The sequence below is a fragment of the Cervus elaphus genome, chromosome 17 (genome assembly GCF_910594005.1).
Source record: "Cervus elaphus chromosome 17, mCerEla1.1, whole genome shotgun sequence".
Classification (NCBI taxonomy): Eukaryota; Metazoa; Chordata; class Mammalia; order Artiodactyla; family Cervidae; genus Cervus; species Cervus elaphus.
The window spans coordinates 22,800,695-22,827,963 of NC_057831.1; positions in this window are offsets into that span (position 1 = coordinate 22,800,695).

Here is a 27,269-nt window from a genome sequence, read left to right on the forward strand (position 1 = left end):
CAAAACTGTATTAGCCTTTGACCTGCTTCATTTTGTACTCCAAGGCTAAATTTGCCTGTTACTCCAGGTATCTCTTGACTTCCTAGTTTTGCATTCCAATCCCCTATAATGAAAAGGACATCTTTTGGGGGTATTATTTCTAGAAGATCTTGTAGGTCTTCATAGAACTGTTCAACATTGGCTTCTTCAGCATTACTGGTTGAGGCATAGACTTGGATTACTGTGATATTGAATGGTTTGCCTTAGAAACTAACTAAGATCATTCTGTCTTTTTTGAGACTGCATCCGAGTACTGCATTTCAGACTCTTTTTTCCAATAATGGCTATTCCATTTCTTTAAGGGATTCTTGCCCATAGTAGTAGATATAATGGTCATCTGAGTTAAATTCACCCATTCCAGTCCTTTTTATTTCACTGATTCCTAAAATGTCAATGTTTACTCTTGCCACATCCTGTTTGTCCACTCCAATTTACCCTGCTTCATGGACCTAACATTCCAGTTTCCTATGCAATATTGTTCTTTACAGCATCAGACTTTACTTCCATCACTGGTCACATCCACAACTGGGTGTTGTTTTTGCTTTGGCTCCATCTCTTCATTCTTTCTGGAGTCATTTCTTCATTCTTTTCCAGCAACATATTGGGCACCTACCAACCTGGGGAATTCACATTTCAGTTTGGAAAGATTTAGTGGAAATACTAAGACTTAATTTAAATCACAAAACAAAGAACACCATTAAGCTCTCCTGCCCCTCCAAAACACACATCACACACTAAGGCTAGGGTTTTCCCAACATAAAGGGTAACATCACAGTAAATGTCAGTTTATACAGATGGTGAAAAGGGGGCATATTATAAAAGAGAGACTATAGCAGGAGTATTATTTTATTTTGATATGAAAAAGACACAAAATATTTTGTAGTCATCTCATAGTATTTATGAGAAAAAGAAATACCACCCTTGTGAGGTCACTTTTGATCTTCCTTTAATGAGCTTCCTTAAGATGTTCACAGTGACTTTGTTTATATTTTCCCTTTTTCTATTTCAAACATCTTTCTACTAATTATCCTCTCACTACAGCAAACCTTAAAGTAAAACCATGAAACAATGACTCATTGTGTTTTATCACTGGTAGTTTAAAAGCTATAGAAGATATTGAGATGCATGCAAATATAGGCCACTTGAGGACAGGCAAAATCACTACAGTATCTGATCTAGGTGGAGCTTTGGTAACTAGCAAGGCACACAGAAACACAGTAAGTAATACTGTTCCAGAAAGAATGCATTATCATCACATTCTTAGAAAATAAATGTGTCATTAAAAATGGCCATGTCAATGACTGAAAAAAAAAATTAATTCTTGGCTAACTATCACATCTCATTTTGTTTTACTAGTTCAAACAAAGCAAGGATTTTGAATGTTAATATATGTAGTGATAAATGTAAGTCTTGCAAAGATGTTTAAAGTACACGGGTTTTAAAGTGTTTTACATATTTCTAATATATTCTTGCCATTCTCCAATGGCTCAGCTGGTTAAGAACCTATCTGCCAATGCAGGAGATGCAAGAGATGGAGGTTCGATCCCTGGGTCAGGGTGATCCCCTGGAGAAGGAAATGGCAACACATTCCAGTATTCTTGCCTGGAGAATCCCATGGACAGAGGAGCCTGGCTGGCTACAGTCCATGGGGTTACAAAAGAGTAGGACATGACTTAGTGACTAAACAACAATAACCACAAAAATGAATATTAGTAACCATTGTATGGGACTTTTCTTTGTTATGTTTTGGTATTTCACCTTAGCAGATAAGAATGCAGAGCAAATGTTAGCGTGTTTACCGATGCAGGCAAAAGCAGGTAATAACCTGGCAGCCCTTGAACCTCTCGCATATTATCAGTCGTGTCTGACTCTGCAGCTGCATGGACTGCAGCCCACTAGGCTCCTCTGTCCATGTGATTTCCCAGGCAAGAATACTGAAGCAGGTTGCCATTTTCTCCTCAAAGGAATTTTCCCTGACCCAGGGATAGAACCCGCATCTCCTACATCTTTTGCATTGGCAGGCAGATTCTTTACCACTGAGCCACCTGGAACATTAATTCATAGTATTACTCAAATTTGCTTCATTAAAGCAAGACTAAGAAGCTAAGACATTAAGAAGCACAGCAACAATAGCAAACTATCAGTATAGTTTTTGTCACAAGTAGCAAAATGCTAGGTGAAATCTACTTAGAGAAAAAAGTGTTTATTAGCTTAAAACTGAAAAGTACAATGTGTATTAATATTAATTATGGATTGATAGAGGTCTCAAATTATTTAAACATAAAGTAAGTATGCCATCTCCAATCTTTCTAAACTGTATCCCTAAAATAGGCTCTATTCTCGGGCCTGCATTATTTACAGAATATTGGTCACAGTTCCATCTGGTACACCTTCTCTTGCCTATATCATCTGATAAGGGAAAGTTTTCTTTCCCCAGTAACTCAAGGAAAAGCTCTGAAATTGGATTACATTGACTTCATTGGCTGATTTGGACCATGTCCTTCATCTATCAAACTATCATGACCAGCAGGAGATGGTGCTGAGCAACACAACAGAGGTCATAAGTTCCACAGTTAGTATTGGGGATAGACTAAGTTTCATTGGAGCATCTAGGATAATTTCACCACAACAGACTAAAGTACTAATGCTAAAATAATGAGTGGACTTGTGGCTGCTAAACAACACACAGCCTATAATCACCTTGAATGAAATAGGCTCCTGACAAATGCACCTTCACCTCTACATTCCCCCAAGACTCATGTGGAGAGAATAAGAGTAGTCATTGTAAGAAGTAGCTAAACATAGGCTTCTGTGACTCACATCTTGTTTACTTGGATCCTCTTTTGAGAGTGAAACCATAGGCTATCTCCTGGTATAAACAAGTGACACTTAAAACACCAAAGCTGCCGAGGTACAAACTAGAAGGTGTCATCACCATTTTATATGCTGTCAGCCACATCCACCCTGAAAAGGGACAACCACACAGAGCAGCAGGCCTCAGAGTCAGTCACGCATGTGTAGTTGAATGGGCTTTTAGTGTCATCCTTATTAGCTGTACCCTATGAAATATAAAATAATCCTGATTTTGAATAAGTAAGCTGTTGGATGCTTACTTTTGTCATTCAATATAAGGCATGCCAGGGTAATTTAGGGTAAGATGTTTACACACACACACAGACACACTTTTTAATTTCAGCTAAAAATTTAGATCATCTAAACCAGGCACATTTTAGAATGTTTATTCTACTAGCAGAAAGGCACTGGTGCATGTACAAGGGATGTGCCTGAAATATGATATTGTTTCTGTCTTTAAGGAACTCTCATTCTAACAATAATGAGAAGATTATCGGCAGGCTCTAAGTTCTTCATAAATTCCTGGTAACCTACATGACAATAACTCATTTAATTTTCTTGCCAAGCATGTATTCTAAGGACTACTATTATCTCCATTTTAAGAATGGGGAAACAGGGTCATAAGGAAATTGAGCTAATAAGTAGCAGATTTAAATTTAGGGACTCTGATTCAAAAGACAGATTTCTTAATTATTCTGTGATACTCTACAGTCTACTAGGAAAAATATAGAAGTGGAGCATCACTTTAGGGGGAAGAAAAGCTTGTAAACACATATGTTTCAGGAGATGTAATGTGTCATAGCAAATGTATGATTATGGTAGGAAAATTCGGGTAATGAGTCCATATTACATGGGAAATTGAAGGCATCATTTTCTCTTTGTGATGATTCTAGGATGTTTTGTTGATATCATTACTTTTTGTGTCTTCAGCTGCACTCTCATCATGCATTGCTATAGCACTTCCCACAACTTATAGTAATGGATTTGTTTACAAGTTTCAACTCCCCCATTAGACAATAATTTATCACAGAGCGAGGACCAAGTCTCTTTCATGATTGAATGCATACCATTTAACTCTATGAACAGAAAAGAAATATTTATGTGTAAGCAAATTCACATTAAGAACACTTCTTTCACTGGAAGCAAAATATTTAAACCACCAAAGAAGATATTTGCAACCCCAGATATTATGCTTATTTTACTTCAAATAACTCCAAAGAATGAGTTAGTTAATTTATAAACAAAAAACTATTCTTAAAGATTTTATTTTTTTAAAAAGCTTTTACATTTAAATATATAGGCTTGCTCTACTTTCAAATATGAGTTGAATGCCCTAAAACCAAGGAGTTTCATGTTTCTACTACAGCATCCCTTCCATAATAGACAGAACTCTACTCACATATGGACTTACTAGGTGTCTCAGTAGTAAAGAATCTGCCTGCCGATGCAGGAGATGCAGGAGACATGGGTGGGTTCAATCTCTGGGTCAGGAAGATCCCCTGGGAAAGGAAATGGCAACCCACTCCAGTATTCTTGCCTGGAAAACCCCATGGACAGAGAAGCCTGGTGGGCTACAGTCTATAGGGTCACAAAGAGTCAGGCATGACTGTGTGACTGAGCACACAGCAATATTCATATATACCTCAAACTACTACCAGAAAGTCATTGACAATACATAAAATATCTTGCCCCATCTTTCTTCTATCTATAACTGCTAAACTTTATTTAGAAATAAGTCCTGTGTCCTTCATAGTTTCTACAAATATGTCACAATACCTTCTTGACATTATTATGTGAATTTCCAGGGTCAGATGAAGTGGACATCTGTGTGTCTATTTCCAAGATATTTATTAAGTAAATAATTTGGGGGAATGTGCTATTATTTAGAGACACATTTCTGAAAGATACAAATAAAAACAAGCCATGGTTTATTATTATAGGTGCTATAATGAAAATTGCAAGATGCCATGGAAACTATCTAACCCACAAGAAAGAAAGAAAAGATATGAACTTGGGTGTTTCAAAAGCAGATCAGTTTTACTGTAAAAAGATGATGGTAAAATGGGGTGAAAAACAGTCAGAGAGTAGAAAGGAAGGCTAGAATCATTCTCACCAGAGCAAAAAGTTTGTATTTTAATCTAATTACAAGGGAAAGAGTGAACATTTTAAGGTAGCAGGTTGATGTAAATCGTATTGCATTTTTAAGAACATTACTTTGCCTGCTGCATGGAGAATGAACTGTAGTAGAAAGCATGGATTTAACTTCTAAAGATGTATTGATATAATCAGCTCCAGTTTCTCCTATCTTCATGGGTACCACTAGCAACTCAGATTTGTATCTAGAAATCCACTCAAAATAATGTTAATCATGCAAAAAGTCAGTGACTTTTAGTTCCTTCTCAAGAGCTATAGATAATATTCTGAACCAAATCCTTTGCGCTGTTTTGCAGATACTGAAACCCCCAAAAGGTGGAAGAAGTTAACTGTTTGCTGCTCACAAGCAGGAAGACCCCAGAGTGATTGGACAGTTGGTTGATGATGTTGACTCCCTATTACATTGACCACCTTATTATCAACCAGTCAGATTTAGAATGTCCACAGTCTGATCCCATACCACACAACCCTCTCCATTACCCTGTCTTTAAAAGTCTTTCCCTGATAGCTTGAGGAGTTCTAGTCTTTTGAGCATTAGCTACCTGGACTCCTTGCCTGCTATCCTGTAATAAACACTGCACTTTCACCTCAACTCAGCAGCAGTAGACTGACTTACTACATTCATGCAGGAGATCCAACTTCAGTTTGAGAACGCATTCATGAGTGTTTAAAATAATACTGTTTTCTCAGTTACTTTCTCAATACGTGCTACTCAACTGATCTTTTATAAATCATTTTCTCCTTCAAAGTTAAAAGTAATATTCTATCTAACTTAGCCTATTGGCAAATAATTCTGGATTCAGAGAATGAAAGCATCAAGGTGAGGCACAGTATGATCTGTTTCAGTGTATTTTTCATTAAGATGGAATTTCTTGAGTTCTAGATAAGATAAATGGCTGTGAGGGTTTGTTATGGGTGTTTCTGGTTTTTAAAACATTCTCTTGAAATCCCTGAATATGATAAAGTCAAAGCTTGTTATTTATTCAACACATTGATTCAAAAGTAAGGCATTATCTTCATACTTTATAATAATTAGCACTAAGCATTATTAAATGATCAATCTTTATTTTGGGAAGTTTTGTTCCTTTTAAAATGTGTACAGACATAAGCAAATCTTATGAAAACAATTGTTGCAATAATTTCATTTGTCTACTGCCTCACGGAAATACGATTAGTAAAATACTATGCTGTATTTCTTAACTCTTTGGGTTGAGTTTAATGTTAATGTTTCTTAACTCTTTAAAAGGTCAATGTATGACAAAAACCACTACAATATTGTAAAGTAATTAGCCTCCAACTAAGAAAAATAAATGAAAAAAACAAACAAACAAAACAAACCATCATGCTATAGACCTTAAACTTATATAGTGATGGGTGTCAGTCATTTCTCAATAAAATTACAAATTAAAAAAAATTTTTTTAATAAAAAAAAAATAAAAGGGTTTACATCACCACATTTATAAACTCTGAGAAGTAATATTTTTCTAGGAAATACATATCATTCAATATTATAGAAATGTAACCAAAATAAATACTTATTCAGAGGTCACATATACATATATATGTGACATATATATATTATAAGCATTGTTTTTTCACAAACATTGTTGTCCCCAGTGTTTTACTAAAGAATCATGAATGTTTAATGGGTAAAATACCTATGGTGAGCTTTATAATACTAGAATATATAAAAGGAATATTTATTGTAATATTTCCCAGCATAGTTTTAATATATTACACTTTTTAAATGGACTAAGCTTTAGAGGACTCATTTGGCTTACATTATATGAGTGACTATGTCTAAATTAAAAAAATCTTTCTATAGAAATTGTTAAGATGACCCAGAATTATGTAAATTGAAGTAGAGAATAACAGAAACATTAACTTTCAATTGTTTGTATATTTTTACAAAAACGTTTTTCTTAAAACAATTTTAAAATGTTTCAGCTAATTTTATACATAATAATCAGTTTTGCAGAATTAGCTGAATTTACTATTTTAAAAAACCCAAACAATTGAGGCTTAAACCCAATTGATATTTAAATACCTTCAATGTGAAACATAAAATCTGAAAGTGATTTTCAGATTGCAACCCTTCACTTAATTTAGATTTATTTATGTACTTACTGCTAGAGATCTCAATAGAAAAGGCAATTTTGGTATTTCACAGATAAAGTTAATCAACTCAGACAGAGCATAGGGAAGAACAAGAACTCAACCTGGTTCCTCCAACAGCCAGTTCTGTACAATCTCACTGCATTTGTTGTCATTATTCTTTGAACTCATGATCTATTTATCTTAATATCACATTGTTGAGATAGGAGTTAAAATGCATGTTCCAGAAATACAGTGTGATCATCCTTCAGGTAACCCAAAGATAGAGCATATTAGGTTGAGTCTAAAATTGCTCCCCCAGTGATCCTCATCTCCTGCCATTCACACTCCTCTGTAATGCTCTCCCATTGAATAAAGGATAGGTCAAGTGACTTAGTTCAAATGAACAGAATACAAAAAAAAAAAAAATGCTATGGAATATCACCCTGTTCTAATTATTATTATTATTTGGTTAACATTATTTTCCAACTTTTTGCTGTGGTAAAATATACCTAAAATGTAGAATCCTTACCATTTTTTTTTTTTTAAATTTTTTTATTAGTTGGAGGAAATCCTTACCATTTTTAAGTGTACACTTCAGTGGCATTAAATACGTTCATAATGTTGTAACACTCACCACCACCATCCATCTCTATAACTCTTTTAATCTTGTAAAACTGAAGCTCTATATCCATTAAACAATAATTCCCCATGTTCCTTCCCCCCAGCGTTTGGAAGCCACCAATCTACTCTGTCTCTATGATTCTAAATTTCACATAAGTGTAATCATACAGTGTGAGTCTTTTTGCGAAGGGTCTGTTTCACTTAGTATGATATCCTCAAAATTCATCTATGTTGTAGCATATGTCAGAATTTCCTTCCTTTTTAAGACTGAATAACACTCAGTTGTATAGTATATATAACACTTTGCTTACCTATTCATCAATAGATGGACACTTGGGTTGCCAGAGAGGCTCCTGTTATTCCTGAAAGATTATGTATCTAACTACCTTGTCAAGAACATGATATATAAATTTCAAACATATTCCCTCCACCCCACATGAATTTTATTAACTCAATTTTAATTGTTATTAACAATTGTTATTAACCTATTTACTCAATTTTCCTTCTTTGAATTTGCCTTCTTTGAATTTGCCTTCTTTGAATTGTTATTAACCTATTAACTCAATTTTCCTTCTTTGAATTTTCCTTCTTTGAATTTTCCTTCTTTGAATTGTTATTAACCTATTAACTCAATTTTCCTTCTTTGAATTGTTATTAACCTATTAACTCAATTTTCTTCTTTGAATCTTCCTTCTAATAACAATTAATTGTTAACCTATTAACTCAATTTTCCTTCTTTGAATCTCTCATACTTTATAATTTCATAATGTGGAAAACAAAACAGAACTGGTTATAGAATTAAACATAAAGAAATAATAAATACATCACTGTTTTATGAGTACAAGGTAATATTTACTTTGTTGCTACTGTGTACTTGATGCCCTTTTTGAAAATGTGCAGCATCCCACAGAGTCCAAAAGTCTGTTCTGTATATCTGTGTCTCTTTTTCTGTTCTGCATATAGGGTTATCATTACCATCTTTCTAAACTCCATATATATGTGTTAGTATGCTGTAATGTTCTTTATCTTTCTGGCTTACTTCTGTATAATGGGTTCCAGTTTCATCCATCTCATTAGAACTGATTCAAATGAATTCTTTTTAACAGCTGAGTAATATTCCATGGTGTATATGTACCACAGCTTCTTTATCCATTCGTCTGCTGATGGGCATCTAGGTTGCAGCAGATGATGACTGTATTGACTGCAGAACTTGACACCCAAATTTGAACTCAAGTTCTTTCCCAAGTTGTCTCATATACACCATCCCAATTTTCTTGAGACCAAGGGTTTTCAGTGCCTAAAACTAGAACAGGCCTAGGAAAATTGGGAGAGCTGGTCATCCTGCATGTATTTGACAAATATATAAGCTCTCCATAATCAGAGAGCACTGTTCTCAGCACAGTGAATGCACAATTCTCCTACACTTAACCATTTAAATTTGAAATTTGAAAATTTTGTGTTTGTTTAATCACATCACAATGTCTTCAGGAAGTTTATTCTTACGAACATATACATTTGACTTTGTATTTCATGTTAAAAATAACTTGTTTAAACATTAATTCAGTCCCACTACTAATGCTCACTGATACTCCAGGTACTCCTTCAATATGGAAGTCTCCCTTCCATATTCAATCATTCCTACCAGTCAGTCATTCCTGTTATAGTAAGTCTAGCTAAAGGTTGTCAAATGAACCAAATCTGAGTTTCATTGATATTTTCCATTGTTTTTTAGTCCTTATTCAATTTATTTTCATTCTTCTCTTTATTATTTCCTACTGAATTTGACTTTCACTTATTTCCTAGTTCCTTTACGTATAAATTTAGATTGATTGTTTTAAGATTTTTTTTCTTTCTTGAGGTAATTGTATTGCTATAAATTTCTTTCTTAGTGCCACTGTTGCTGCATTCAACAGATTTTTATGTAATATTTTTATTTTCATCTGTCTTATGTATTTTTTATTTCTTCTTTGATCTTTGATCTTCATTGATCTAATAGCTGTTCAGTAACATAATGTTTGGTCTCCACAAATTGTGATTTTTCCAACTTTCTTCTTGTAGTCGATTTCTAGTTTTACATCATTTTGGTCAGAATAGACACTTGATGTGATTTCAATCTTTGTAAATTTATTGATTTGTGTCCCAACATATGGTCTATCCTTGGGAAGGTTTCATGTGCATTTGAGAAGAATGGCTATTGTACTGTGAGGGAATGGGATGTTCTGCCTAACTCTATTAAGTCAGTCTGGTTTAATGTTTTATTTAAGGCCACTGTTTACTTATGATAAAGATTAAGTCAGCAGTGTGTCACAAAATAGTTATTCAAAGATCAACTTCGTCATATGAGTTCCTAGGTGAGGATGAACATATCAAAAAATAAGAAATGAACTGTGCCCTCAAGAAGTTCATAATATTTTATTAGTTTAGGATAACACATAAAACCATTAGAAAAACAATAAACGAACGGTATAATCGTGTTGAGAGAACCAACACTAGAAGTTTTAAATTTTGGAAAACTGAGTCAGTTAATATTATTCAGGAAGTCCCCACTCTGGAGAAACAATTTAGACTAGACCTGAGCAAAAGAACATTTAAATTACCAGAGAGATAGGAGAATGAAATCAGAGAGACACAAAAAGGGCTTACTGATGTGTTTAAGATGGGAATGTAGAAAAAGGAGGTGGAGGGAAGAAGAGTGATAGTGTTTAAGAATACAAACTTGTAATTAGTAGTAAATAAGCCACAGAGATCTAATGCACAATCAACAATGTTATATATATTATATAACTATAATTATGTAATGTGATAAATATCTCTATATTGCAATATTACAATATATAAATGCATCAAAGTACCATGCTGTACACCTTAAACTTATATAATGTTACACATTAAATTTATTCAATTAAAAAAAATAAAATGCATTGCTCCACAAGGCCTTATATTATTACCATAATTTGGAATGCTTCATAAATATTCATTTATTTTTTATTTGCTGAACTCACTTGTGTTTCTTTCTTCTAAAAAGATTTTTGGATCAACTTGCAATTACAGTAGCAAAATCATTTATTAAATTTGTTGAAAACTTTTTAAAATGCATAAAGATTCAGTTCACTTAATAATGGCTCAAATTATACTAATATCTTCCACATGAGGAGAGAGATTTTGTTTTTGGAGTTAAGCTCTGGATATAGTTTTAGTACAGAAAGGAAGGGAACTCTGGGGTTTTAATGTGCCATATGTAGCATTTAATGAGATGTAGTTTCTTTTGTTCCCCCTTATTTTTAAAGGAATTTGTCCAAAGCTATCCTCTAAATATGTATCTTTTTCTATTAAAATAGTATAAAACTATTCTTGACATGACATTGCTTAAAATGATTCAGGCTATTCTCTGGCTCACCAAAGTGCAGGGGAGCAGTATTAATATTACTATAATTGGAAGACTACCTGTCTGCCATTCTGTCTAGAAGGATATATTGTACGATACTTGAGAAGGCTTTCACAAAAAATGTTCCTCCTCTTCTAAGAGAATTATTTTTTATTTAACTCCTTACCAAATATTTTACAGATTTTTTTTAAAAGACTAATTTTTATCATTATAGAGATGAGTTAAATTAATAAAAATTACAGAGCAAAGCTGAAGAATAGAATGACAAGTTAATTTGGCAGAGTGTGCAAAGTCACACATAGCACTAATTATAGCTCTTGCTTAATAAAAAACAATGCCGTGCAGTCCCAGATTGCCAAGATTATATAAATGCTCATCTTGGCAGCAGTTTTAAATCACTATAATTTCATTCTGGATTTTGATTATCACAATTATACTTTATTAAAACAACTCACTCATAAGAAAATAATATCAAAGCAGAGGAGTTGTACTTGCTTATTTGTTTGTTTTGTTCTTGAGGTAAGTAGAGTTATAACGAATTGATATGACAAAATTTTTTACTGAAATTGTCTTTTTTATATGGCTTTCTTTTATACTAAAAGTGTGACAAAATTTGAATATTAAGAAAGAGTGTAGAGCTCAAAGATTAATGTCTATATATATATATACATATACACATCTATGCCAATGTTTCCCTTACTTTCTTCAAATGAGAAAAAAAAAAATCTCTAAAAAAAAAATAGATCCTCCAAATTAGATTAAAAAATTTACTCTTGTATTTACTCCATTTTTCACTTTCTCCAATTGTTCACAGTATAATTAACACTCATTCAGTGGATGATTACTTTTGAGGGTGCATGTAGTTGCATGTGTGTGTGCATGTTTTCTGGTTCCTATTACACCATAAGTTGTTTGAAAAAAAAGGATGATATTCTGTGTGTTTTTCACTCTATTTAGATGGGTTATCCCCATCATACTTCTTGTTTTTTTTTAATTCTTGACTCTCTGTCTCACATACATTCACAGCACACATGCACATACAAACCCAGAAGAGCTCATCCATTGAGAAATTATGAATAATGTAGTGAATAATAGGTGAACAGCTAATAGAATTACCAACAAAGTGTTATTATAGTTTGAATTATTCAATTTCTAGAGATTTTCTGGTGTTTGATGAAAGCAAGGGGAGAAATGGTATGATGATATAGAAGAACACGAGGGGCAAGAAAGGAAGTCAAATTAAGAATTAGTTTTGTACTCGTATAAGAATGATTTCAGGCTATCCATAAAGAAGAGAATATACTGCTGCTAGGTAGCTGACTGCTCTGTGTAAGGGAACTGTTTGGGGTCTAAAGGTGAGCTACTGGCGCTAAGCACAGAGCTCTCAGTAGTGGAGAAATCTGCAGGAAGCTTGGTGAAAGGAAGGAGACACAATGTTGAGAACACATCTCTATCCCTGAAAATTAGTCTACTTGCCTCATAAGGACACTATTGAACAAATCTTGAAATGTCAGGGAAGAATCTGCATGTGTGACTAATCTATGCAGGAAAAGGAAACAACTCTATCTCAAGGACAAAAAGGATCTAAAACGGGAAAACAGACACATAAATCACTGGTATGTGACTTATGGAAATCAGGGTCATTAACTGGACTGTAGATTCAGAGTTATTACCACTGCGTTATTATTATCTGGAAGTGCTAGTTTTTCTACCTCTGCTGCTCCAATACAACTGCCACACATTCATGAAGTTGTTAACTAAACATGAGAACATGGAGCTTCACCACCATAAACTTGCCCATCTGCAAAAAGCTGCCTGTCCACCACCTCAGCTGTCAGAAGCTGGCTTCTGCCTTACTTCCATCTTTCAAATACCAGCCATCTGCATCTCCCTGGAAGAACCAAACTTTTATTCACAATCTTAAGTATATGAGTCATGAAAAATGTAAATTTTATCGTTCTAATTCTTGTGATAAGAAAAAAATATTGAAGGGGTAAGAAGAGATTCCATTTAACAATGAGCAGTATCCAACACAGAAGGTTGATTTATTTGACAGGAGAGTTATTCTTTCCATTCTTCTATGTCATCCTTTTGATGAGCATTCACATTGAACACAATTATTTCCATGCTCTGGGGTTATTCCAAACGTTTCTCCCACTGACCTCCTTACTAGACTTTGTCAAAAAAAAATTCTCTTCTTTAAACTTGGAAAGTTTTGATTTTAAGGTCTGAACCCAGGAATCTGGGGACTCTTTAATTCTGTCCCTCTGTCTCATGCAGAGTGGACAAGGGAATGGTGTTCTTTGGGGGAGAATTTCTCTATTCTATTTCTGATGACTAATGTCATATCATGCAGAACAATCTAAAAATCAGGTCGAGTATTCTTGCCTGGAAAATCCAATGGACTGAGGATCCTGGTAGGCTACAGTCCATGGGGTCGCAAAGAGTCAGACACGACTGAGTGACTTCACTTCACTTCACTTCAATTTTTTCACACTCAGTTGTTTTAGAGATCATTCCACAAAGCCATACAGATGCATTGAAGGAGGGATGACAGTGATTGGGATTAGGCATGCTGGTACTGTGGGCAAGCATCTCATGCAATTCACATGTGACCACACGGCCTATATAGCCTGGCTCAGAGTACATTTTCACATGGGGCTATCAGTTCTGCCCGACTTTCTATCTAGGAGGATGAAATCATATCCAGTTGATAGTGGGTGGTTTTGAGTTGCATAGTTACTACCTGGTGTTTTAGGATAGGCTCAGGCTTTTTCAAAAGTTATATTGCCAGGAGCAATTTCTCCAAAGTACTACATTAAAAAGTACACACCAGTTTTGTTCCAAACACCTAAAAATCTGTAATATGCCTCCTATCTCTCAGCAAGCCATGCCATAGGCTCTTGGCAATATCCTGTCAGCACAGATACTGCTGGTATATAAAAGCCAAACAACAGGCTGCTTAATTTGTAGCATATAACCCAAAAAATGAGCCAAATTCATAGCTGGAAGCTCTGGGTTATATAATAAATGCCCTGGAGGAGCACACCCATATGTACCATGTATTGCCTTAGAAATACAAAAAACAATGAGTCTTTTTTTCCTGGTCATGAATGACTTAAGATGCATTGCTTCTTATTTTGTTAGACGCTAATGGAGACTCTGAGCATGGATATATGAGACAGCATTTGTTCAGTACCAACCAGTTTCAGCTATCAACTTCCCATGTTGTGGCTGGACTGGCCCTTATAATGATGGCAGAAACCTTCAGCAATAACCATCAGGAAGTTTTGGGGGAAAACATTTACTACTTATAAATCCTGGACACAAAGAGGTCCTGGGGTGGGGGAAGAGAGAAAGTGGGCCTGAGGCTCTGCTTTTATTGGGGTTGAATGTAGTGACCTGGGGTTTCTTCATGTGTGCTAAGTTGCTTCAGTTGTGTCCGACTCTTTGAGACCCCATGGACTGTAGCCTGCCGGGCTCTTCTGTCCATGGGATTCTCCAGGCAAGAATACTGGAGTGGGCTGCCATTCCTTTCTCCAGGGATCTTCCTGACCCAGGGATAGAACACATGTCTCTTACATCTCCTGCACCGGCGGACAGTTTCTTTACCACTACCACCACCTGGGAAGCTTGGGTTGACTCTATTAAAAGTGTTGAAAAAAGTGAAAGTGTTAGTCACTCAGTCATGTCTGATTCTTTGTTACCCCATGGACTGTAACCCACCAGGCTCCTCTGCCATGAAATTCTCCAGGCAAGGATACTGGTGTGGGTAGCCATTCCCTTCTCCAGGGGATCTTTCCAATTACTCTATATTGGTGAGTTTAAAACATAAAAGCACAAATTTAAAGAGTGAGAAGAAGAAGAAAAAAAAGCAGTCCAAATAGTCAGTTATCAAAATCAATCAAGATCTCTAAACTGAAGGAGCCTGGGGTTGTGGGTAGGGGGTGGGGGGAGTAGTCTGGCGATTTATCGAGCTGTGTGCCTGGGGCGATGTGTTTATTTGAGACATCCATCTGTGAAGTGAACTCCTTGTCACTCAAAGCTTAAGATAGGCACTTGTATCACGAAAAAGAAAAACTGACTCTCAGGGCTTACATTAAAGCACTGCACTCTATGTAGAGAACAGCAGGCGATTCATTGTTGGGTGAGGGCTCAGTCGCTCAGCCGTCTCAACTTTGTGACCCAGTGGACTGTAGCCCACAAGTCTCCTCTGTCCATGGAATTTTCCAGGTGAGAATACTGGAGTGGGTTGCTATTTCCTTTTCCAGGGATTCTTCCCTACCCAGAGATTGAACCCAAGTCTCTTGCGTCTCCTGCATTGGCAGGTGGGTTCTTTACCACTGCATCACCTGGGAGTCGTTGTTAACAGCATACAAACTATAACTGAATGTTATGAGAATGATAGATACCAGTCACAGTGGATCTTGGATCTTGACGACATATTAAGAGATTTAAGCCTTATTTGATAGGAGATGGGGTTCTGTGATTTGAGGATTAAGTTCAGCAGGCCTGAATTTATTTCAGTGAAAATGACAAATATATCTGCTTGGCACTGACTCCTAGTCAGCATGTGACATACTAATTAAAAGTGCTGCTTGGTGGCCACAGGTCGTTGAAGGTTCAGGGAAGTCTGTATCAGCTTCTCAACAAGATTTGTGATTTGCCTCAAGTCTTGGTAAGACCCCTGCATTATGTATCCAGAATATGCCTACATGACAGGCAGGATGTAAGGAACCCCAACTGAAACCAAATTTTGGGTTTTCTGATTTGGAAGAGTTCCACTCATACATTGGTGGTTTCTGGTTCAAGAAAGAAAGTGTGTCATGGAACAGTCCTTGGGGAGGTAGGATAGCTGGGTGCTCACTTCTGGCCTCTCCAGATACTTTGCCGTGAGGCAGCCTTTGGCTGTGACACATCCTTATTTTAATGCTGTGTCTATATCATACCTCTTTCCTGCAATAAACCGGGGGTTTGTCAGCATTGCCACTTTCTGTCCTGCGAGTTTCCCTTAGCAACTAGAACTGATGCTAAGGGATGTCACATCAGGGCAGGCCATGTGAAAGCATTAATCAATGAAGGGTATATTGTTGGTTGCAGATGTGAGGGAGGGAGACCCTTGCGTGTTTCTGGTTTGGATGACTGTAGATAGAAGCATCATCAACTAAAATTGCAAACACAGATAACACAGATTTTCTCTAAAATACAATGTGCCTAGTCTGGGAATAAGGTTGGGTTTGGGTATGTTTTGAGCATCTGAATGAAAATGTTTGGACAGTTGAATATGCCTGAAGGTGAAGTAATAAGTTTTTGTGGCAGTTGTAACTGTCGCTTGCAGAGATTTTTGTAGAGCAAGAGTAATGAGAAAAAGACTAATGACATTTAAACAGATGGAGGAAATAAAACAGCCCATATTTCCAATCATTAATATCATTCTCCCAGATTCAGATGGCATCATTGAACCTGGACTTGCTTATATTGTTTATGAACATTTTCTCAATGTGCTAGTTCAACTCTGCTTTTTCTCCCTTAAGTAATATACTGGTGAATGAGACTAACATATGGATAACTTTGTGTCTGTTTAAATTTTTACAAAAAAGAGGGCTCTTGTAAAAATTTATATTTTAATTATTAGTTGTTATACATTCTTTACCAACCATCTCCCTTCTCCAGAAACATTTATGGAGATTTAAGTTTACCACTATGCTTATTTTTTATCCTAAATATTTTGCATATTCCTCACAAAACTAATGATGTTTGTTTGATATAATTAATATATGAGGTTGAAATTTTCATTAACTGTAGTCAAGTAAACATTTCACTTTTGTGATTTTATAGGGTCATAAAAGTAAATTACCATGAATCGATAATGTTTAACCTATTAAAAAACATTATCACAAAGATTTGATTAATCAATTACATTTTGAAATATGAAGTTTAAAAATAACTGTCTAAATGAAAATTGGCTCCAAGATAATAATTAAAATATACTTAAATAAAAGTGACAGTAAAAATAGATAATTTATTTGCTGAAAAGAGAATACGGGTATAATAACAGAGTTATTGGTTGCAAGGGGCAGAATTCCAAATGATTAACAGCATAGAAAATAGAAGGTAAATAATTTACTCTAGTAAAAATGAAACAAAAAATAAAGTTGGAACTAGTTTCTGGGTCTTTTGGAACTTGGGACTATCTACGCTAAGTTATCTCTTTGTTTCTCTCTGTGTGTCCCTATCTCTCTATTTTTTCTTGTCTATAAATTTCATTTACCACTGCTCATATTGTGCCTACTAGTAACTCCTGTTTATCTTTTCAGTGCTATCAAGAGAGACTAAAGGTCATTTTTAGTTCTATTTTTTTTTTTTAATTCTTAAGGAAGGACTTAAGATAGCTTCTGTCACAGGCCCATTCCTGCACCAAGCGTTTTTACCAAGAAGTGAGGTAATGTAAGAAAATGACATGAAAAAGAATGAAATTCTGCCATTGCGGCATCACGGATGAACTTAGAGAATATCATGCTTAGTGAAATAAGTCATACAGAGACAAATACTGTATGATATCACTTGTATGTGGGATCTGAAAAGTAATATCAATGAATGCATATGCAAAGTAGAAATGGACTCACAGATGTAGAAAACAAATTTGTGGTTACCAAATGGGATAGGGGAAGGAGGCAGGACAAATTGGGGGTGCTAGATTAAGATACAAACTACTATGTATAAAATACATAGGGCTTCCCTGATAGCTCAGTTGGTAAAGAACCCACCTGCAGTACAGGAGACCCCGGTTCGATTCCTGGGTTGGGAAGATCCCCTGGAGAATGGATAGGCTACCCACTCCAGTATTCTTGGGCTTCCCTTTTGGCTCAGCTGGTAAAGAATCTGCCTGCAATGTGGGAGACCTGGGTTTGATCCCTGGGTTGGGAAGATCTGCTGGAGAAGGGAAAGGCTACCCACTCCAGTATTCTGGCCTGGAGAATTCCATGGACTGTTTACTCCATGGGGTCTCAAAGAATAGGACATGACTGAGCAACTTTCACTTTCATGAAATACGTAAGGAATAAGGATATACTGTATAACACAAGGAATTATAGCCATTATCTTATAATAACCTACATGGGATATAATCTGCAAAAATACTGAATCACTATGCTGCATACCTGATACTAATGTTAAAAAAATCAACTATGCATCAAAAATTAAAGAAAAAGAAAAAAAGAAAATGGCAGCGGATCCTGGATCACAATAGGGATGGTGGCCAGGACTGGAGAAAAGTGAATCTTGAAAAGAGGGTGCTACTGTTCCCAGATCAAGAAAAAGGTACTGGAGAGAGACAGTAATTTGCATCTGCTAAAATGCAGTAATCCCTTGATATCTTTGCCATTGACATTAATGGTGTAGACTAACTGTAACAAAAATAATGATGTTTCCTTCTATATGTGTGTGCATACTAAGTTGCTTCATTTGTGTCTGACTCTTTGTGACCCTGTGGACTAGCCCACCAGGCTCCTCTATCCATGGGATTCTCCAAATAAGAATACTGGAGTGGGTTGCTGTGCCCTCCTCCAGGGGATCTTTGTGACCCAGGGATTGAGCTCATGCCTCCATAATTAGCAGGCAGATTCTTTACCATTAGTGCCACCTGGGAAGCCCCTTCCTTACACATGGAAATATATAACTTTATTGAGAAAATTTCCATCATAAGAGCTTAAGACTAGTGACAAAAACCTAAACAACAAAATGAAGCAAAGCAAAACTTCATTAGACCCTCACCCTACCACATGTAAAATAATCAGAGACATAAGTCAGAGGTAGAATTTTACTAAAATTTGGAAGCTCTAATTTTGAGTTTGAAACTATATAAGAAATATTTGATTTTCCACCAAAATACATAATATGTTGGAAAAAAGAACTTTTATGAATAATTTTATATTAATTAAGAAAGATTTGGGGTTTAAGAAATTATCTAGAGACATATTAATAGTTGTTTTCTACATACCTGTTTTTATAATTTAGATGGCTTAATTTTTAATGTTATCCTTATTTTTTATATAAGACAGTGCAAAAGCAGTTACTAAAGTAACATGTGGTTATTTTATTAGAAAGGAGATATTATAACTTGGTAAGAAGCCACCACCATTTTTGGTAAGTGAAAATTATTTGTTTGCAGACAGTAAAATGCACACGTCAGACACTCTTAAGGTAATCCAAGCAAAGGTAAGAAAAGCTTAGTTAGGCTTCAACTTTTCAATTATCTGAAATGAGAGTATTTACCTAACATACAGGAATTACATCAAGATAAATATTCTTATCACATTATTGTTATTAAATCAATGTGTTCTGTGAACAAGATACTTATTCTCTTTGGGTCTAGTTTCCTTATTGAGAGAATTGGAATAAAATACAGTTTTCAAAATTTTCCGAATATTACCAGAGATAAAAATATCCCAATATATAAAACAGAAAAAATTACCAAGTTACTACAACTGAAGGCAAGAGTTGTGTACAATTCAGAACCCATTATCTCAGGTTCCCTTAGCTGAGATAAGGAATCGCTTAGTCATCCTTGTCCATAAGAAATCTCCCAGAACTGAACTAGTAATGAGGACTAGTACTGAATATCTGGATTAGATGGTTTTTAGGGTTCTACCCAGTTCTCAGATGTTACATTTTTAATTCTAAGAAAAAGCTGGGGTTGGGGGGAAACGCGGAAATGTTGGCCAAAGAGTACAAGCTTTCTATAAGACGAGAAAGTTCTGAGGGTTAATATAAAGCATGGTAACTATGGTTAACAATGTGTGTGTGCTGTCATTCAGTCACGTCCAATTCTGTGTGACCCCATGGACTGTCGTCCACCAGGCTCCTCTGTCCGTGGGATTCTCCAGGCAAGAATACTGGAGTGGGTTTCCATTTCCTTCTTCAGTGGGATCTTCCTGACTACACAGTATACCTGAAATTTTCTAAGAGAATAGATCTTAAGCATTCTCACCAAAAAGAAAAAATATGGGCATATGATGTGATGAAGGTGTTAATTTACTTGATTATGGTAATAATTTTACAATGTATACATATATCAAATCATCAAATTGTATACTTTAACTATATACAATTTTATGTCAATTATATCTCAATAAAGGTAGAGGGAAACTATGGATTATACTTAGTCTGTAATATTAGTTTAATGCTGAGAACAATTTAATATTACTACTAAATAAAAGGGGGCTTCTCAGGTGGTGCTAGTGGTAAAGAACCTGCCTGCCAATGAATGAGACATAAGAGATGTGGATGTGGCTTGATCCCTGTGTCAGGAAGATCCCCTGGAGGAGGGCATGGCAACCCACTCCAGTATTCTTGCCTGGAGAATCCTGTGGACAGAGGAGCCTGGAGGGCTACAATCCATAGGGTCACAAAGAGTCAGACATGACTGAAGCGGCTTGGCACACATGCACACTAAATAAAATATCAAAACTAAGGCAATTTAAAATCTTACTCTTTAAAATTAGATCATAACTATAGAGATTCATGCCTGGTGCACTGGAGGTTTGAATCAGTGTGAGCTTTATTCTTTCCATCCTTCATACTATCCAAAGGCAACAGAGCCCTGTTAGCATCCACATAGAGGGAAAAAAAAACACACATACAAAAAACTTAAAAAGTTTGAATGTTATTATATTAGAGCTGCAATTCAGATGGGCTTTGGAAAACACTGTTGTTCAATGAGTAATTGAAATCTAGTGAATATTACTTTTAAATTCAAATAGATTATCATTTATTTTTGGTAATTCCCATATAGTGTTCAGCACTGTATTTGAGTGCTCCAATTTTCCTGTAAGCATACTCTATAAAATACAAAAAAGCTTTTCTATCCCACTGACAAGAACAAATTTTTCTATTTTTTGTTTTGATTCTGTGAGATGCAGATCCATCCTCTGAAGGTAAGGTTTCTTCTGTGCCAATGCTTAGGTCAGTGCACAGATGGCCCTGAGGGAGATTTTCCTTATACGATGTGAATTAGGTTGTTGGTTTTGACAGAGTCAGGAAAGGCCCTCTTGAGCATCACTAGAGACAAGTTACAAGAAATCAAAAACTTTCTCAATTTCACTCAGGCTCCATAAAACACTAGATCTTTTTTTTTTTTTTTTTAAACTAACTGTTACCTTACTCTCCACTGATTTCAAGACTGAAGCTCCTGGCTTCTCCAGAGTATCCTGTCCTGCATTCACTTGCAGAGTGGATAGCCATCCATTAAGGTTATTTAACTGCTCCAGCACTAAGTACTAGGAACTTACCCTCCAGACTCCCCAACTCATAGCAGGGTTTATCCCAGTGCTGACTGTCTATGTGTTAGACAAGTACTACATGTGGTAAAGAATCCACCTGCCAATGAAGGAGATGCAAGAGATTCAGGTTTGATCCATGGGTCAGGAAGATCCCCTGAAGTAGCAAATGGCAACCCACTCCAGTAATCTTGCCTGGAAAATCCCACGGACAGAGGACCCAGGTGTGCCGCAGTCCATGGGGTCTCAAAGAGTTGGACACGACTTAGCAACTAAGTACAGCACTGCAGCATATCGTAAGTAACTATGTCTGTTACTTATTATTTTTTGGCTTAATCAGATTGTGAGAGACATTCCTTCTTAATAAAATAAACGTCTAATCTCAGACATTAATTTCTACTATACTTTATAAATTAATGATAGATTTAATGTTATAGGATACATTTGTTTCATTGGATATTTCAGTGCTGTACCAAATCCTTGTTAGCTCTTATTCTAACCTTGTTCACTTGAGAATAATTATTACTGACACCAGTAGGTATTGAAATTTCTTAAGTTATAGACTTTAAGCGAAGAACTTGCTCAACGTTCTAGGACAAACTAAATAGGAAAATAATTTCAAAATGAATAGATATATATATATGTATAACTGAATCACTTTGCTGTCACCTGAAACTAACACAACATTGTAAATCAAAGACACTCCAATATAAAATGAAACAAATTTTAGAGTCATAAATAATTAAATTTTTAAAAACCTGATGAAAGCTTTGAAATTTTTTCTCATAGTCCATCAGGTTTTACACAGAAATCTCCTGAAGTTCATCCAAGGTCTCAGGTAAAGAACTTGAGGTGGCTGCTTAAGGAAGTGTTTTTCCTTCTTGCTAAGAATCAACTGAAACTCCAAATGTTCACTCTATGTCAAAACAGGAACTGGGGTGACAGAGGCAGTGTCTGTATTAATCTCAAAAAAAGCAGCAACAGTGGGTATGTTTTCAATCTGAAAAGATGAGGTCATTTTTCAGTGAGTGGGAAGAGTAAAGTGTATTGGGAGCAAAGCAAGAGAACGCCAGAAAAATCCCCAAAGCTACTTGAGGTCAAGCCTGTGCTGTCTGCAGATGAGATAACAAAAACTTCTAACCAGGCATTGTGGAAGTCAGGGGAAATTGTATTTATTTACTGATTTCTGGCCAGGAAGTAGATCAGAGCCTACTATCATCATATATAGTATTATACATAGTATTTTCAGCAAATCACTTAAATAAATATATGTGAGGGGAAAAAAGGGCTTCCCTCATAGCTCAGTTGGTAAAGAATCCTCCTGCAACGCAGGAGACCCCGGTTCAATTCCTGGGTCAGGAAGATCCCCTGGAGAAGGGAAAGGCTACCCACTCCAGTATTCTTGGGCTTCCCTTGTGGCTCAGCTGGTAAAGAATCCATCTGCAAAGCGGGAGACCTGTGTTCGATTCCTTGGTTGGGAAGATTGCCCTGGAGAAGGGAAAGGCTACCCACTCCAGTATTCTGGTCTGGAGAATTCCATAGACTATAGTCTATGGGCTCGCAAAGAGTCAGACACAACTAAGCGACTTTCTCTTTCAGACTTTCAGAGGAAAAAAAGAGAGTATGAGGGAGAAAATTAAAAATACCACTAGTATCTATGCTTTAAATTTCCTATTCTGAACTTTCCTGTGTTTTCCTGGTTCTCTTCAATGAACACAACCTTTAAAAAAAAAAAAGTATATTTTGTGTTTCTGGTGAGAAAGCAGGTACACATCCAGAAGTCAAGAGTTTAGGTACAAAGCTGACAGAAAGACGCCATGTAGTTTCAGGAGCCATTGCAGGTACCAAAATAAAGCAAGAACTGACTCAATTCATTAACAGAATGGAAATGACTGTGTTTAAATCCCAATAAATGAAGTTCATGAAATGGTTAATCAGACCCCAAATCTTTCTGGTTGTGGTACAGTGATACATCACTGATCAAATGGTTCATATTCAAAGTGGTTTGTTTTCTGCACTAAGATAACAGAAGTCAAAATTCTTGAGAACCTACCAATATGCCAAGGACTGCTCTGAGCATGTTGTATGAGATTTATGGTTGAATTCTTTTGGAAAATTCTTAAAGAGATGGGAATACCGGACCACCTGACCTGCCTCCTGAGAAATCTGTAGGCAGGTCAAGAAACTGGACATGGAACAACAGACTGGTTTCAAATTGGGAAATGAGTACATCAAGACTATATATTGTCACCCTGCTTGTTTAACTTATATGCAGAGTACATCATGAGAAATGCTGGACTGAATGAAGCACAAGATGGAATCAAGATTGCTGGGAGAAATATCAATAACCTCAGATATGTAGATGACATCACACTTATGGTAGAAAGTGAAGAACTAAAGAGCCTCCTGATGAAAGTAAAAAAAGAGAGTGAAAAAGTTGGCTTAAAGCTCAACATTCAGAAAACTAAGATCATGGTCTCTGGTCCCATCACTTCATGGCAAATAGATGGAGAAACAGTAGAAACAGTGACAGACTATTTCTGGGGGGGTGGGGGGTGCTCCAAAATCACTGCAGATGGTAAGTGCAGCTATGAAATTAAACGATGCTTGCTCTTTGGAAGAAAAGCTATGACCAGCCTAGACAGCATATCAAAAATCAGAGACATTACTTTGCCAACAAAGGTCAATCTAGTCAAAATTATGGTTTTTCCAGTAGTCATGTATGGATGTGAAAGTTGGACTATAAAGAAAGCTGAGTACCGAAGAACTGATGTTCTTAAACTGTGGTGTTGGAGAAGACTCTTGAGAGTCCCTTGGACTGCAAGAGATCCAACCAGTCCATCCTAAAGGAAATCAGTCCTGAATATTCATTGGAAGGACTCATACTGAAGCTGAAACTCCAATACTTTGGCCACCTGATGGCGAAGAATTGACTCATTTAAAAAGACCCTGATGCTGGGAAAGATTGAAGGTAGGAGGAAAAGAGGATGACAGAGGATGAGATGGTTGGATGGCATCACTGACTCAATAGACATGAGTTTGAGTAAACTCCAGGAGTTGGTGATGGACAGGGAAGCCTGGTGTGCTGCAGTCCATAAGGTTGCAGAGTTGGACATGACTGAGCAACTGAACTGAACTGACTGAACTGAAAACACTCTATGAGGTAGGAAACTCTTATTATGTCCATTTCACAGATGAAGACTCAGAGGTAATGTGCCCAGGAGAACTGATGCTTTCAAATTGTGGTGCTATAGAAGACTCTTGAGAGTCTCTTGGATTGCAGGAGAGCAAACCAGTCAATCCTAAAGGAAATCAACCCTCAATATTCATTGGAAGGACTGAAGCTCCAATACTTTGCCCATCTGATGCAAACAGTCAACTCATTGGAAAACAGCCTGATGCTGGGAAAGACTGAAGGCAAAAGAAGAAGGGGACAGTAGAGGAGGAGATGGTTAGATAGAATCATTGACTTGATGGACATGAATTTGAGCTCTGGGAGATAGTGGAGGACAGAGAGCCTGGAGTGCTGCAGTCCATGGGGAAGAAGAGTCGGACACAACTTAGCAAATGAACAACAGCAACATCACAAAGTTATATTCTAGTCCTGTTTTACTATAATATGCTGCCTCTTTATTTCTAAATGTTAATGACTTATTGCATGAAGACTGCTGCAACTTAAGAATGATGAGACACCACTGTCGAGCCAGAAGATCATGACAGAAAGGATAGAGTGGTGCTAGGGCAGAGATGCTAATCACTGCATGCTGGCATCTGAGCTTTTCTAATAATGGTAAATTTCACTTTCATGCTCTGGACTGTGTAAAGGAGATACACTGATTTATTTTAATTGTCTAATTAGCCTTTTATTTTCATTTTGTGCTATGCCCAGACAAATAATAACATGAACTGGAAACCTGTGATACTGAAAAACTACATCTTTTAATTGTCTTTAAAAAATGATTTACTAAGGAGATATATTTACCATGACAGTATTTAATTTTCTTGCTTTGTCCCTAATTGGACTTCCTGTCTGGTTTATGTTAGTGCTATATGGTAAGAGATCAGGATCAAAGATTCAAAGCTAAGCAGGAAATATAATGGTCCTGGCATTGAAGATGATTAAAAATTGGAAATGTCATTAGTTGGGGATCAAAAAGCAGCTAGTGAGAAGTTCAGTTCAGTCCAGTCGCTCAGTCATGTCTGACTCTTTGCAACCCCAAAGAAACTTCAGAATTAATGGAGGGAACAAATAGAGAAAAAAGTCAAGGTCAGGTTCATAGTTACGAAACCAATTATCGTAAACAGCATGTGTAGCCTCAGACACAAGAAGACCTATATTCAAGTGATTTCTATCTCAGAACTATCAAAACAGTGAGATATTACGAAGGCCATCCCATGGCCCATGAATAAAAGTGAGTGAGCCCAGAAAGGTGTTAAGTGGTATGTAGTCTTGCTTTGGGAGTGTGTGTAAGCAAGGTAAAGAAGATTCTATTTATAATAATTCTTATTGGCACAGTGGAGAAGGAAATGGCAACCTACTCCAGTATCCTTGCCTGGAAAATCTCATGGATAGAGGAGCCTGGTGGTCTGCAGTCCATGGGGTCGCAAAGAGTCGGGCATGACTGAGTGACTAACACTTACACTATTGGCACAGTTAGCAAGGTATAAAGAAAAAATGTGCAACTATTTATCTGTTTACATATAAAACTCTAAGGAGAGTTGAGATAATCTTATTAGGCTTTCAAAATTATTATACCATTAATAAGAAACAATATTCGACTTAGTTTTGTCACAATTTTGGTTATATAAAGTAAATTTACAATACAATGTCAAATTATGTAATCACTTGCAAACTTTAACTTCTCTTTCCAATATATGTGGCTATAATGACTATCTCTTGAAAATTTGATGAAAGACAATCCTTCCAAGACAATGAAAAAAGAAGAGGATTCAATCTGTGTGACAAGGTCTGGTTTAGTAGAACTGTTTTTCTTAAATATTTGAAGAAGCAGATCAAAGTCATTCTAAAGAAACTAGATGATTGTTGGAGATTTATTCAAGTTATCTATTCCTATGAAACAAACTACCTCAATCTTAGTGGAATTAAAAAACCCACCATTTATAGTGGTCAGAGATACTATGGGCCATGCTTTGAATACAGCAAAGCCTGGATGGCTTGTCTCTGGTCCATGTCTGAGACTTCAGCTGAAAAGACTTGAAGACTGGAATGACTTAACAGCTGGGAGCTTTTAGATCTAAGGACTTTTTCATTAATGTGTCTTGTGATTGAGACTTGCTCTCAAATGAACTCCTGAACATATAGCCTCTTCAAGCAGCTGCTTATGTGTGTGTGTGCTAAGTCGCTTCAGTTGTGTCCAACTCTTTGCAACCCTATGGACTGTAGCCCACCAGACTCCTCTGTCCATGGGATTCTCCAGGCAAGAAAACTGGAATGGGTTGCCATTCCCTCCTCCAGGGGATCTTCCCCACCCAGGGATCAAACTCACATCTCCTGTATTGGCAGGCGTGTTTCTTTTTTACCACTAGCACCACCTGGGAAGCCCGAGTAACTGCTTAAATTTCCCCAAAGCATAGTGACTGGGTTCAAAGAGCAAGTATCCTAAGCCACTAGATGTTGTATCACTTCTTAGTACCTAACACCAAAAGTCACATGGCATCATATCACTATAGTCACAAGCCCATCCAGATTCAAAAAGAGGAGGCATACACCCAATGTCTCCATGGAAGAAATGTCAAAGTGAAAATGCAAGAAGAGTATGTGGAATAAGTAACAGTGTACACATTTTTGGAAAATAAAATCTGCCCCAAAGCATGAGACATAT